Source organism: Phyllobates terribilis, unplaced genomic scaffold, assembly GCF_046119375.1.
Source record: "Phyllobates terribilis strain yellow unplaced genomic scaffold, ASM4611937v1 Scaffold_4__5_contigs__length_816908805, whole genome shotgun sequence".
Taxonomy (NCBI): Eukaryota; Metazoa; Chordata; class Amphibia; order Anura; family Dendrobatidae; genus Phyllobates; species Phyllobates terribilis.
In genome coordinates, this window is record NW_027362764.1 from 211,856,287 (window position 1) to 211,869,667 (window position 13,381).

Here is a 13,381-nt window from a genome sequence, read left to right on the forward strand (position 1 = left end):
GATCAGAGTGTCATCCATTTTTCTTGTACATGGAGAAAAAAGTAAAAAAGTTTCTCCAACTTCTTTGTGACATTCCATGATAATTGGACCACACTCGCATGTCATCAGAGTGCAGTCCGATTTCTTTCATGGGACCCATAGACTTACATTGCCAATTTTAATCTGACCCTTGGATCAAAATTAGACATGTGTCTGCGATTTTCTGCAGATTTCACGGTGTGCGGAAAATCATAGGCATGTGAATGGCTCCATGAACTATCACAGATATGAATGCTATTTGTGGAAAGCACAGATAGGATTCATACCTGACTTCTGAATGAGGCCTAAGTAACAATTCTTTCATTTTTTTTATAACAATCCCTTTGCTTTGGCCAATTTCGAAAAAGAGATGGAAAACTCTTTAATCGCTGCTCCATAGCTGTGTAGGACATCTTAATCTCATTAGTTTGACCTTACATATTGGCTTCTGATGTGTGATAAGCAATAATGAAGTAAGGTTTTTACTTTTAGAAATTTTTATGATGTGATGATTTTATTTAATCCCTTTGATTTGAGGCATTTACATGGACTCCAGTGTTTTTAGCCTTCTATTTTCTGTGCAGATTGTTCCAATACCCCACTGGTTTCCTCTTAAGATGTTCTTCCTCTTCGCTGCTCACAAGAACTGAGTTCGCAGGGGAGAGCTTGCCTTGCTGATAAACTAATAACTACAACAGTGCCATGTGTCTAACAACATAAGGGTAAATCGTTTTCCTGGCAATGCTGTTCTCAGCATTCCCTGAAATCCCCCGGCCACATTTCTGGAGATGAAGGCTCTGACATTTACACTAATGGTCACTATAGGGGACATTTAGAACATGAACTATAGTTGTAAGAAACCCTTTAAGTGATATTACTTTATAGAAACCAGTCATCTACGAAATGTTTTACACACGTCAATAGAAATGAAGGACAGGGAAAGTTAAATATGTGCAGTAGATAGATCTCAGGAGGTTTTCTCAGGGATCTATTCCCCAAAAGTTGCTTCTTTAATTAATCTTCTTAATAAGAGATTGTGTCTAGAAAAAGCACAGTGATGTTGGATTTGTGGGTTCTATCAGGAGGTTATCCATACAGATTAGTCAAGAAACATGACTACATGAGATCATTTTGAACGCATTGGAATGGATCTATAACAGCCTTCAGCTGAAGACCGTGGTCAAGCTGTTCCGACCATTAATCTTGTCCATATGTACTAATATAATCTAATACAATATCACAAACACTACTCATTACCTTCCAAGTCCTTGTGGCACTATATTACTTAAAATGAAAAACCTTTGCACCTACCTTTGGAGAAGTTAAAGAATTGAGGGTCCAACCTTAGGAACACCAATTACTTGTACTGTGAAGGTGCACTGATGCTCTAGAGACTTGTTTAATTCACATTGAGGGCTTATCCTACAATCGCTATTCCCAAAAAGTTGGGAACCTGTGTAAAATGTAAAGAAGACAAGAATGCAATGATTTGGAAAGCTTTTATATGCAAGTTTTATTCATAGAAGAACACAGATCAGAAGTTGAAAGTTAGACATTTTTTCCTCTTCATTAGAAAAAATTAACTAATGCAAAACCAAAGAAATGAATCAGAACAGAAGTTGGAATAGAAGCATGTTCACACTGTGGCCATTTAACAGACAAAACCCAAGATAAAAAATTTGCATATACCCTACAGTAAGTAAAGAGTAATAGTACAAGTAAATAACATAGAGTACTTATTTAAGACACTTTTGATCAAAAAAGCATAAAAGCCATCCCACTTCAACAAGGTGTACCCAATCAGGATGGTCCTAGCTTATAGTTTTAAAACCTCACTTTGTGTCAGCCTACCTGAATATAGATGGAGGCAGAGCAGTCCCCAAGCCACACTATTCAGACACCTGCCCATGGGAATATGAAATGCCTAGCTCAAAATGTGGAGCCACGCCCTTGTTTGTACAAAGTACAAGAAACTACAGCAAAACCAAACGAATGAGCCGGAAGAAATGCCTTCAAACGTAGAAATTTGATGGTATGATGTATGAATTAGGCCGGTTTTACTCTTCCAACATTGTTGGTCCCAGTATGGATTACAATGTCCAGACCAACCATGGGTCTTCTAACCCTAACTCAGCAGCCTTGTGTATGCCTATGCAGCTATTGAGTTCGGGTCAGGAAATTTGTTGCTAGATTGGACATACTCTGGTCATGAATGTCAGACACGTGAAACAAGCCTTCTTTTTTTCATGTTTGCACAATAAAAGTCAATGTTCACTATCAGTATTATAACTGTTTATGGTGTAGACACTTCCATAAGCCTATTGTCGATCAAAACAAGGTATGCAATTACATATATACTTTGCTGAGTTTTAAGTGCACGATCAAACTATAATGCGTCAGCTTGCCTAGTTTTTCTCATTTGGTATCTCAGTAACACAGTGGATGGAAAAATGAAATATGTATGAGCACATACAATGCTGATTGTTTGCTGTACTGTTGCGTATATTGGATGTCATGACCACAAATTCGCTCAGAGTTCTGGAGGTCTTCTGCAATGCACTTGGATAATTTACTGAAGGCCGTCTTAGACATAGACATGGTCTTAGATATGATTTCATCACCTCCAAGGAAACTAAATCAAACATAGAAGTCGTCTAAGATAAAGATCATGCTAAACATAGAACCAGTAATAGTGCATGAAGCATAGAATATAAGTATGTATGTAATACTCCATCATCCACTTCCACAATGCTATCCATGACACGTTTACCATTCTGAGCATTTTCAGAATGTACCGGTAGTGTTTAAAATATTAGGAGCTCCTAATCCCCTGCTTCAATTATTCATGTTGTAGAGCTAAATAGTGAAACGGTGGTCTACACTTAGGACTAGGGCTCGTTTAGGAGTTTTTCATTGATGGGTTATGCCCATCTCGGCAGAATATACTGTAAATGTCTCATAGATGCAGGTCCTACCTCTGAGACCCACAACTATCTCAAGAAAAGGACCCCATCTCTGGAGAGATGGCTGCACATGTGCTGCTCACCATTAACTTCTATGGAAGTGTTAGAAATGTGCAGAAGATTAGGACATTATGGCAATGTTGACAACATATCCAGCAGTCCCTGATCTATTTCACCCAATGTAAGGGCAGCATATTACATCTACTGGTTTGTATTGCAAACCTGCTCTCAAGAAAATGGTGGTGTTTGGCTAGAAGAGACTCTGAAAGAACACATTGATTGCTGTCATTTCATAAAATAGTCACGGAGGAGTCTTGAATCACTCGCTTTAGGCCCTTTTGTACAGTAAATCGGTGTATCTCTTGGTGACTGCGGGCCAGAGCATCGCTTACCTATATTGGCATTCTGATTCCAGCCTTAAATCTTTAATGCACTAAAACCTTTATGTGCGGCGTGGCACTGCCATTCTGCTCTTGTTTGTTATCGCGTCCTGTAAAGAAGTTGAACTCTAATGTTTTTAAGTTCCTTTTAATGCCAAAGTCAGCTGAATAGTAGAAAATGTAATCAATGACATGGCCTGAAAGCACAGCTATCGATTTCCTGCCTTCTCTCCAGCAGCTAGCTTACACTGAAGCCACACTACACCAAGCATGTGTCCAATGAAGTTAATTGGCAACGTCGAGATACCTGACCATTGATTTATCAAATGTGATTCAAGGAGATCAGATTGCGGCTGGTGGTTTTCATCCTGGAGGCTTATATCTTCTACTATCTTTAAAACATCAATAGGGTTTCATGTAATTTTTTATTTAACAAGCAGCCGCAGTCGACTCATGTTTGTCCTTTGATAGCTGATAGTAATTATTGTCTCCCGCTGTGGAAAGATAGATATAGGTGATAGACAAATAATCCCGGTACATATATGCTCCTTCATATCGTTATTACAAATACATTACATGCAAGTGAGAAAAATACATATATAAAATAGAAAAGAATATGCTACATGCAGAGCATCTCACATATATTTTCTTGCCACATTTCACTGGATAGTAATATACAATCAGGTAGTCAAAAATGATATATTTGCATATATATAACTCCTTGGCGCCTCATCTATTTTTCATTTGTTTTCTTTTTTTTAGTTGCTACTTACTTACTTTTTTGTGTTGCAATATTCTAACACTATATCAATTGCTGTATTTTGGAGCCATTTTTTAGATATATTTTGAATCATTGGATTAATGTAAGCATAACCACTCATTTCTTTCTTGATATTCATAAGATCGTTTCCACATACATGTTTTAGATTCTTTTATATGTTAATGATAAAGTTATGTCTTTGAATTCTTTATAGTGCGTATAGTCTTTATAGGTTTAATAATTGTATATTTGACTATAGCTAGTATAATTGGTTTACCCCTGGCTCAGAGGCTTTGTCCAAATTCTGTAGGTTTTCATATTCTAAAATCCATAACGGTTTGCAGATTGAGTGAGGCCCTGTTCACACTGCGTTTTTTCAGTGCATCAATGAATCTGCCAGAGGTTCCCTTTAAATCTCTGAAAAATGGGCTTCAAACAGAAACGCGACGGAGGCAGAAAAAAATGACACAAACGGAGTTCAAACAGACTACATTTGTGCTTTTTTTTTTCTTGTATTTTCAGATAAGCATACAAATGTAGCAGACATAGGCTCAATTCATTATTTGATTTTTTTTAAGTAATATTTTGGGTCTGGTCTTTCATTTTGCGCTGGCAGATTTGTGCCAAATACATCATAATAGGTGCAGTATTTGATGAATTAGTTCAAATTCAAAGATGCTTATATTTTTTGTTTCTTTGGCTATATTCACACACGTTGTGTTTTTAAGCGTTTTTTGTTGCAGATTTTTATGCAAATTTGCAGCTGGGTTTTTGTAAAATAGAGCAATCACTTCTTGCAGCGTTTTTTCACCCATAGGAAGTAATGGGTGTTGAAAAAAACGCACCAAAATTTGCATCAGCAATTTTTCAGCATTTTTGATGGCAAAATAGAATGGGGTTCTTTTTTTCACAGAACGTTATGTACATGCATAAATAGAGACAGAAGGACAGTGAACAAAAATGCTGAAAAAACGCAGACAAACCTGCATTTTTGACGCAACAGATTTCCTGCCAGAGATCATTTTTGCTGCAGATGTGTGACGTTAAAAAAAAAACAACCTGTGTGAACATAGCCTTTCACTTTTTTGCACCTTTTTAAAGTAAAAATTTGTACAGTTCTATTAATAAGCTTTCAAATATCACTTGTTAATCTTTAACTTCACAAAAAAAATAGATTTCATATTCTAGAGTACTGGAGTACAAATGCCAAAAAAATGTAGCAATATTTTTAAAGGTTGCAAATGATGAATCAGGCTAAAGCATGTGGATAACCAAAAGCACACCCATAATGTTGAACCCCGTCCAAAAAAAAAAAGAAGAAACCAAATTAAATCAACTTAAAAATGATGCAAATTAAATCATGAATAATGCGCAAATAAACAACATCATTAACTGGAACTATTTTAATTCCATAAAAAAGCCATGATAAATCAGGCCCTAAAGTACAAGTGCCCGACTGAAAAGACAAAAGCCGTCAGAAAAAAAGCAGAAACTGAGCGCATTTGAACTCTGTGTGTCATTGCACTTTCTGTTTTTTTGGCATTTCATTGTGTAGTAAGGTTCTATCGTGCAACATATTTCTTAACCAGTTGCTCCACAATTAAATCAAGGGACAGCAGATTTTAAAAAGTGAAGTGCAAAGTGGGCGAGACTTATAGCTCAATCAGGACACGGACACATTTATAAACTGCAACCTTTTTAAAAAGTCACAAAAAAAGTTTCAAATGGGAAAAAAAAGTCATTCCTTCAGAAAGCCTGGCGTAAGTAAGTGCCGGAATTTTAACTTGTTAAGTTAAAATCATTGATTTATGTTGTGACAGATTTGTCAAAAAAGTCAGACGTAGCAATAAATCTGCAGCAACAAATGCCGTTAAATTACACTAGGTCAAGATAGTGGCTAAAATTGTCATCTTTAATAAATGTGGCCCACTTTTTCTTTAGCGTTCTTAAAATGTTTTTGAATTTTTTTTTACACAGTTTTAAGTATTTTTGGTTGTGATAGAGAAATTAGATTGTGGATTGTGGACTTTATCGGGGACAGGAGCTGATGTGAATGGTGATTTATTTATTTTTATTTATTATGCTTACTTATATAGCGCCATCATATTCCAGATATTGTCATTGCTGTCAACATTGGGGCTTACAATCTAAATATTGTGTACAGCCCTGCCGAATATGTTGGTACTGTTATAAGAAACAAGTGTTTGACTATAATATATGACTCTGTTATTGGGGGTGGTGACAGAATATATCTGGGGCCAAGAACAGAAACCCCCACTTCAAACATTTCTGACTCCTGAAATGTCAGGAACAGGGCACCAAGCTGTTAAAATACTTTCAGGGGTATTGAGGAACTCTCTCAGAAAAACTGGCCAAAAGTTCCTAATGATTAAAAAACGTTTTGGTCATATTATCTTTCTGATGTGTTATCTTTCCGTGCAAAGTTTTCAGTACTCCGTGTGTGGGTACATCATGTCTGGTGTTGAAAGGATGCAGGAAACTTCAAAGCACCAAAAAGGAAGGAGATAGCCGAAAACGAGTTTCCCATAGAGGACAAGTCTAGCACAATGAACACAGTCTCCGGAAATTCCTGCATGAGAATAAGTACAATTAATGTGAACCTCGACTGGCGTTTAGCACGTCATTGCTTCTATTTCTGTAATCAGGTGCTTCCAGCCTCACCCTTCTACTTTCTACAGCCTCTGCTCTGTATTTTGATAGTCGTGCCCTTGTTCTAGAGATAAAATCCACGCAAATATTTGTATTGGAAGAGAATGTTCAATCAGACAATTATATAAGGGATTATTTTTCTTTTGTATTAATAGCCATTTCTAGTGCTCAGAAAGAACAAGTCACAGATTCCATATGAAGGTCTATCTTAAATATGTTAGATTTTAAAGGGGTTTATGCAGTGGCGTAACTAGAGTTTGATGGGCCCTGGTGCACGATTTGGACTGGGGCCCCTCCATCCTCATATATATACCCCATCCTGGTATATGTCCCTTATTCTGAGCCCCATCCTGGTATATATATCCCCCATCAAGGTATATACAGTGGGGAAAATAAGTATTTGATACACTGCTGATTTTGCAAGTTTTCCCTCCTACAAAAAATGGAGAGGTCTGTAAATTTTACACTTTAACAATGAGAGACAGAATTTAAAAAGAAAAAAAACAGAAATTCACATTGTCTAATTTTTAAATAATTAAATTGAATTTTATTGTATGAAATAATAATTTAATCACCTACCAACCAGCAAGAATTCTGGCTCTCACAGACCTGTTAGTTTATCTTTAAGAAGCCATCCTACTCAGCACTCATTACCTGTATTAATTGCACCTGTTTGAACTCCTTACCTGTATACAGTGCCTACAATTAGTATTCAACCCCCTGCAGATTTAGCTGGTTTGATAAGATGCAAATAAGTTAGAGCCTTCAAACTGCAAACGAGAGTAGGATTTATGAACAGAAGCATAAATCTTACAAACCAAAAAGTTATGTTGCTCAGTTGAATTTTATTAAATTTTAAACATAAAAGTGTGGGTCAATTATTATACAACCCCTATGTTTAATATTTTGTGGAATAACCCTTGTTTGCAATTACAGCTAATAATCGTCTTTTATAAGACCTGATCAGGCCGGCACAGGTCTGTGGAGTTATCTTGGCCCACTCCTCCATGCAGATCTTCTCCAAGTTATCTAGGTTCTTTGGGTGTCTCATGTGGACTTTATTCTTGAGCTCCTTCCACAAGTTTTCAATTGGGTTAAGGTCAGGAGACTGACTAGGCCACTCCAACACCTTGACTTTTTCCCTATTGAACCAGGCCTTGGTTTTCTTGGCTGTGTGCTTTGGGTCGTTGTCTTGTTGGAAGATGAAATTACGACCCATCTTAAGATCCTTGATGGAGGAGCGGAGGTTCTTGGCCAAAATCTCCAGGTAGGCCGTGCTATCCATCTTCCCATGGATGCGGACCAGATGGCCAGGCCCCTTGGCAGAGAAACAGCCCCACAGCATGATGCTGCCACCACCATGCTTGACTGTAGGGATGGTATTCTTGGGGTCGTATGCAGTGCCATCCAGTCTCCAAACGTCACGTGTGTGGTTGGCACCAAAGATCTCGATCTTGATCTCATCAGACCATAGAACCTTGAACCAGTCTGTCCCAGAGTCCTCCAAGTGATCATGAACAAACTGTAGACGAGCCTTGACATGACGCTTTGAAAGTAAAGGTACCTTACGGGCTCGTCTGGAACGGAGACCATTGCGGTGGAGTACGTTACTTATGGTATTGACTGAAACCAATGTCCCCACTGCCATGAGATCTTCCCGGAGCTCCTTCCTTGTTGTCCTTGGGTTAGCCTTGACTCATCGGACAAGCCTGGCCTCGGCACGGGAGGACACTTTCAAAGGCTGTCCTGGCCGTGGAAGGCTAACAGTAGTTCCATAAGCCTTCCACTTACGGATGATGCTCCCAACAGTGGAGACAGGTAGGCCCAACTCCTTGGAAAGGGTTTTGTACCCCTTGCCAGCCTTGTGACCCTCCACGATCTTGTCTCTGATGGCCTTGGAATGCTCCTTTGTCTTTCCCATGTTGACCATGTCTGAGTGCTGTTCACAAGTTTGGGGAGGGTCTTAAATAGTCAGAAAAGGCTGGCAAAAGAGATCTTTAATCCACACATGTGAAGCTCATTATTCTTGGTGCATGAACTACTTCTTAATACTTTAGGGGGACCAAACAGAATTCTTGTGGTTTGAGGGGTTGAATAATAAATGACACTCTGAATTAACTTTTTACGTTTTAAAAAAAAAATAAAAAATTTGCTGCAGTGCATTTCCCACTTCCAGGCTGATCTACAGTACAAATGTCACAATGCCAAGTTAAATCCGCATGTGTCAACCAGCTAAATCTGCAGGGGGTTGAATACTAATTGTAGGCACTGTAAAAGACACCTGTCCACACACTCAATCAATCACACTCCAACCTCTCCACCATGGCCAAGACCAAAGAGCTGTCTAAGGACACCAGGGACAAAATTGTAGACCTGGACAAGGCTGGGATGGGCTACAGGACAATAGGCAAGCAGCTTAAGGTTGGTGAGAAGGCAACAACTTTTGGCACAATTATTAGAAAATGGAAGAAACAGAAGATAACTGTAAATCTTCCTCAGTCTGGTGCTCCATGCAAGATCTCGCCTCGTGGGGTAAGGATGATTCCGTGAAAGGTCAACAATCAGCCCAGAACTACACAGGAGGACCTGGTCAATGACCTGAAGAGAGCTGGGACCACAGTCTCAAACATTACCAATAGTAAAACACTTTGCCGTCATGGATTAAAATCCTGCAGGGCACGCAAGGTCCCCCTGCTCATGCCAGCACATGTCCAGACCCATGAAGTTCCCAGTGACCATCTGGATGATCCAGAGAAGGCATGGGAGAAGGTCTTGTGGTAAGATGTGACCAAAATAGAACTTTTTTGTATCAACTCCACTTGATTGGAGGAAGAAGAAGGATGAGCTCAACCCCAAGAACACCGTCCCATCCGTGAAGCATGGTGGGGGAAACATCATACTGTGGGGGAGCTTGTCTGCAAAGGGGACAGGGGACAGGACGACTGCACCACATTGAAGGGATGATAGATGGGATCATGTATCGTGAGATTTTGACCAACAACCTTCTTCCCTCAGTAAGAGCATTGAAGGTGGGGCGTGGCTGGGTCTTCCAGCATGACAATGACCCGAAACACACAACCAGGGCAACTGAGGAGTGGCTCCTTAAGAAGCATTTCAAGGTCCTGAAGTGCCAGTCTTCAGACCTGAACCCAATAGAAAATCTTTGGAGGGAGCTGAAACTCAATGTTGCTCAGCAACAGCCCCAAAACCTGAAAGATCTGGAGAAGATCTGTATGGAGGAGTGGGCCAAAATCCCTGCTGCAGTGTGTGCAAACAAGAACTACAGGAAACGTCTGACCTCTGCATAGTAAACACAGTCTTCTGTACCAAATATTACGTTTTGTTTTTCTATTGTATCAAGTACTTATTTCATGCAATAAAATGCAAATGAATTATGTAAAAATCATACAATGTGATTTTCTTGATTTTTTAAGATTCTGTCTCTCACAGTTAAAGTGTACCTACGATAAAAAAAATTACAGTCCTCACCATTCTTTGTAGGTGGCTTGCAAAATCAGCAGTGTATCAAATACTTATATTCCCCACTGTATGTCCCTTATCCTGGGCCCCATCGTGTTATTTATATCCCCCATCCTTGTATATATCCCTCATCCTTGTATATATCCCTTATTTTGGGGCCCATCCTGGCATATATATATATATATATATATATATATATATATATATATATATATCCATCCTGGTATATGTCCCTTATCCTAGGCCCCATCCTGGTATATATATGCCACATCCTGGTCCCCATCCTGGTATATATATCCCCCCATCCTGGTATATGTCCCTTATCCTGGACCCCCATCCTGGTATATATATCCCCCATCCAGGCCCCATCCTGGTATATATATCCCCCATCCTGGTATATATGTTCCTTATCCTGATCCCCATACTGGTATATATATCTCTTATCCTGTCGCTTTGCCTAGACTGGATATACAGCGCTTGTATCTGCTGCCAGTAGGATTGTATACAGGTTTTCAGTATTTGAATGTAAAGTTTTGCCTTTTGCATTGGAGGCTCAGATGCAATGACAGAAACCAAAATGACTACATTACAATGAATGGGGTCAGTTGGGCCCCATTGGTGTCCATCATGCGATGGATCGGTTACAGCTGGGAACTCTGATTTTTCTGTTTCCTTTGCACAATAGAAAGACACAATCTGATAGCACACTTTGTTAATTTTGAGACAATCACTGTACTGAAGTAGCCTGTAATTTACAGTATAATATCGGACCAGTTGTTTTTGAACAGTTGCATTATATGTACATGGTAGTCAGCCTTTGGAAAGTCTGCTAGGGAATTTTCGGTATTTACAAATTTCTAAGAATGAATGTTTTTCAAGTTTCCATCTCACATGTTGACACCATTGTGTCTCATCCCCATCTCTCGCCAGCTACAGTAACATCTATATTTAAGGGGCTGTGTCTTCACCCCTCCAGCCATCACCTTATCTCTCTTCGAAAAATATATGTGCTGTGAACTGTCATATGACTCCTGTTTAACGACTGTCATATGAACTTCATTGTTAAATCTCCTAAAGTTTAAACCCTGATCCATTTCTAAGTTACTTCACCAAAAATGCCCACATTAAATTTACAATTTCATAGCTGTAAAATCTTTATAAACTGCCACTGTTTATTCCCTAACTGTTGGTTCCTATAGATTAGGAGTCGCCAACCTGTAGCTCAGGCCTACGATGTGTGGCTAGCAGCTGTCTGTCAGCTTGTTACATTAGCATCCGGTCTAACAAGCAGTCAAAGAGAAGACCATATCTTCACGCACATACACTGGATTAAAGCGCACCTGTCAGCAGGATTGTGCTCAGTAAACTACATACACTGGCAGGTGGGTGCCATTACACTGATTAATATGATACCTTGGATGATGAAATCAATCCTGTGGTTCTGGTATAATCTTTACTTTCAGTTTGGAGATAATGATATGCCCGTGCTTTGGGCGGCCTCTGGGGGGGGGGGGGCTCTATCTGGTGCTCTGCTTATGTATTCCTATGTTTGCCTTGTGACCGGTCACTGTGCCTTCACTGACCTGCCTCCTATTTTAAATACTGCATTTGTAATTCTGTGGTTGAAATGAAGAAATTTACATGCAGCAAAATGGCCCCGCCGCCCGTGCATGCGCAGTAGCATCTCTTGTTTACTGAGAGATGCTACTGCGCAAGGACCCACTTGCCCTTTTCTACCACACTTTTTCTTTCCACTCAACGTTCCATTAATATGCTTGGATACAGCTCTCTGTGAACAGCCAGCTTCTTTAGCAATGACCTTTTGTGGCTTACCCTCCTTGTGGAGTGTGTCAATGACTGCCTTCTGGACATCTGTCAAGTCAGCAGTCTTTCCCATGATTGTGGAGCCTACTGAAACAGACTAAGGGACCTTTTAAACGCAGCAGAAGCCTTTGCACCTTTGCAGGTGTTTTTTGTTAATTATTCTAATTTACTGAGATAATGACTTTTGTGTTTTCATTGGCTGTAAGCCATAATCATCAACATTAACTGAAATAAACTCTTGAAATAGATCACTCTGTTTGTAATGACTCTATATAATATGCGTTTCACTTTTGGTATTGAAGAACTGAAATAAATTAACTTTTTGATGATATTCTAATTTAGTGAGAAGCATTTGTACATTGCTTTTTACAACATTCAACACTATTGTTAGCTGTCTCTATCTTCGATAACCTTTAGGGTCTTTGACAAAGGAATGTTCGTTGTCCATACACATCACAGTTGTCTTTTCTATTGGCCTACACATAATCTTTTCACTTACTGTATTGTTGAAAATGTTAATAATCATAATATATTCCAGGAGACTAGCAAATATATACGTGGTGGATAATAAAAGTGCAGATGTAGCACCGCTGGGCTTTTGCTCTTTTAATGTTCGTTGCGATTTTATGGGATATTACTGCCGGTAGACTTTGAATGGCCATCCATATTAGCTGTGTATCGGACCTCAGCCCACCGTCACTTTTATCTCAGTGGAAATAGGGAATCTAATCGCTGACATAAACCCGTCTAGCAGAGGCTTATATCATCTGCCAGGGATAGGTGGGGCAGTCTGATGTGTATGGGCAGCTTTATGAAGTCACTGTGCACAAAAGGAGCAGCTGTGCTACATCTGTATGTGCTTTTATATATGTTACATGCACTCAAGTATCTCAATTTAGGTTTTGTAGAAAAACCTAAACAAAGTTGCATTTTGCAGACTATAATTTTCTATTCAGCACATTGTGAATAGAGAGGAGCCTAGGGTGACCTCAGACTATTTCAGCTGTGGAAAATGAATAACTTAGCCTGTGCCGACCATAGTTTTGTTAGTTAAACATCAACAGTGCGAAGCCCGTGACTTTGTGGTATATAGATTACTGTAGCTGGACATGCACAACCTGCAAGTGAATCCGATAATGCTACAGCAAACAAATGTTACAGTAGTAACCAGTATAAAATGTACATAACCTGTACAATGTGCATATTACATCTAGCATATCCAATAATTGAAGATTTACTTGAATGTGTACTTGCACACTTCTACAACAACATTGTGGAGGTGAAGC

At 39.2% G+C, this 13,381-nt stretch overlaps 1 protein-coding gene and 1 long non-coding RNA gene across 2 annotated transcripts in view; one reads left to right on the forward strand and one right to left on the reverse strand.

Moving 5' to 3' along the window:
* ANO10 (anoctamin 10) overlaps positions 1–13,381 on the forward strand; it is a 353,685-nt gene that overhangs the window by 334,139 nt on the left and 6,165 nt on the right. The window lies entirely within an intron of this gene.
* The window catches only part of LOC141265231 (uncharacterized), a 44,793-nt gene continuing 33,079 nt past the window's right edge, over positions 1,668–13,381 (reverse strand). The window contains exon 3 of the long non-coding RNA XR_012320067.1: positions 1,668–3,855. This is a non-coding gene — a long non-coding RNA (uncharacterized lncRNA). The remainder of the gene's footprint in view (positions 3,856–13,381) is intronic.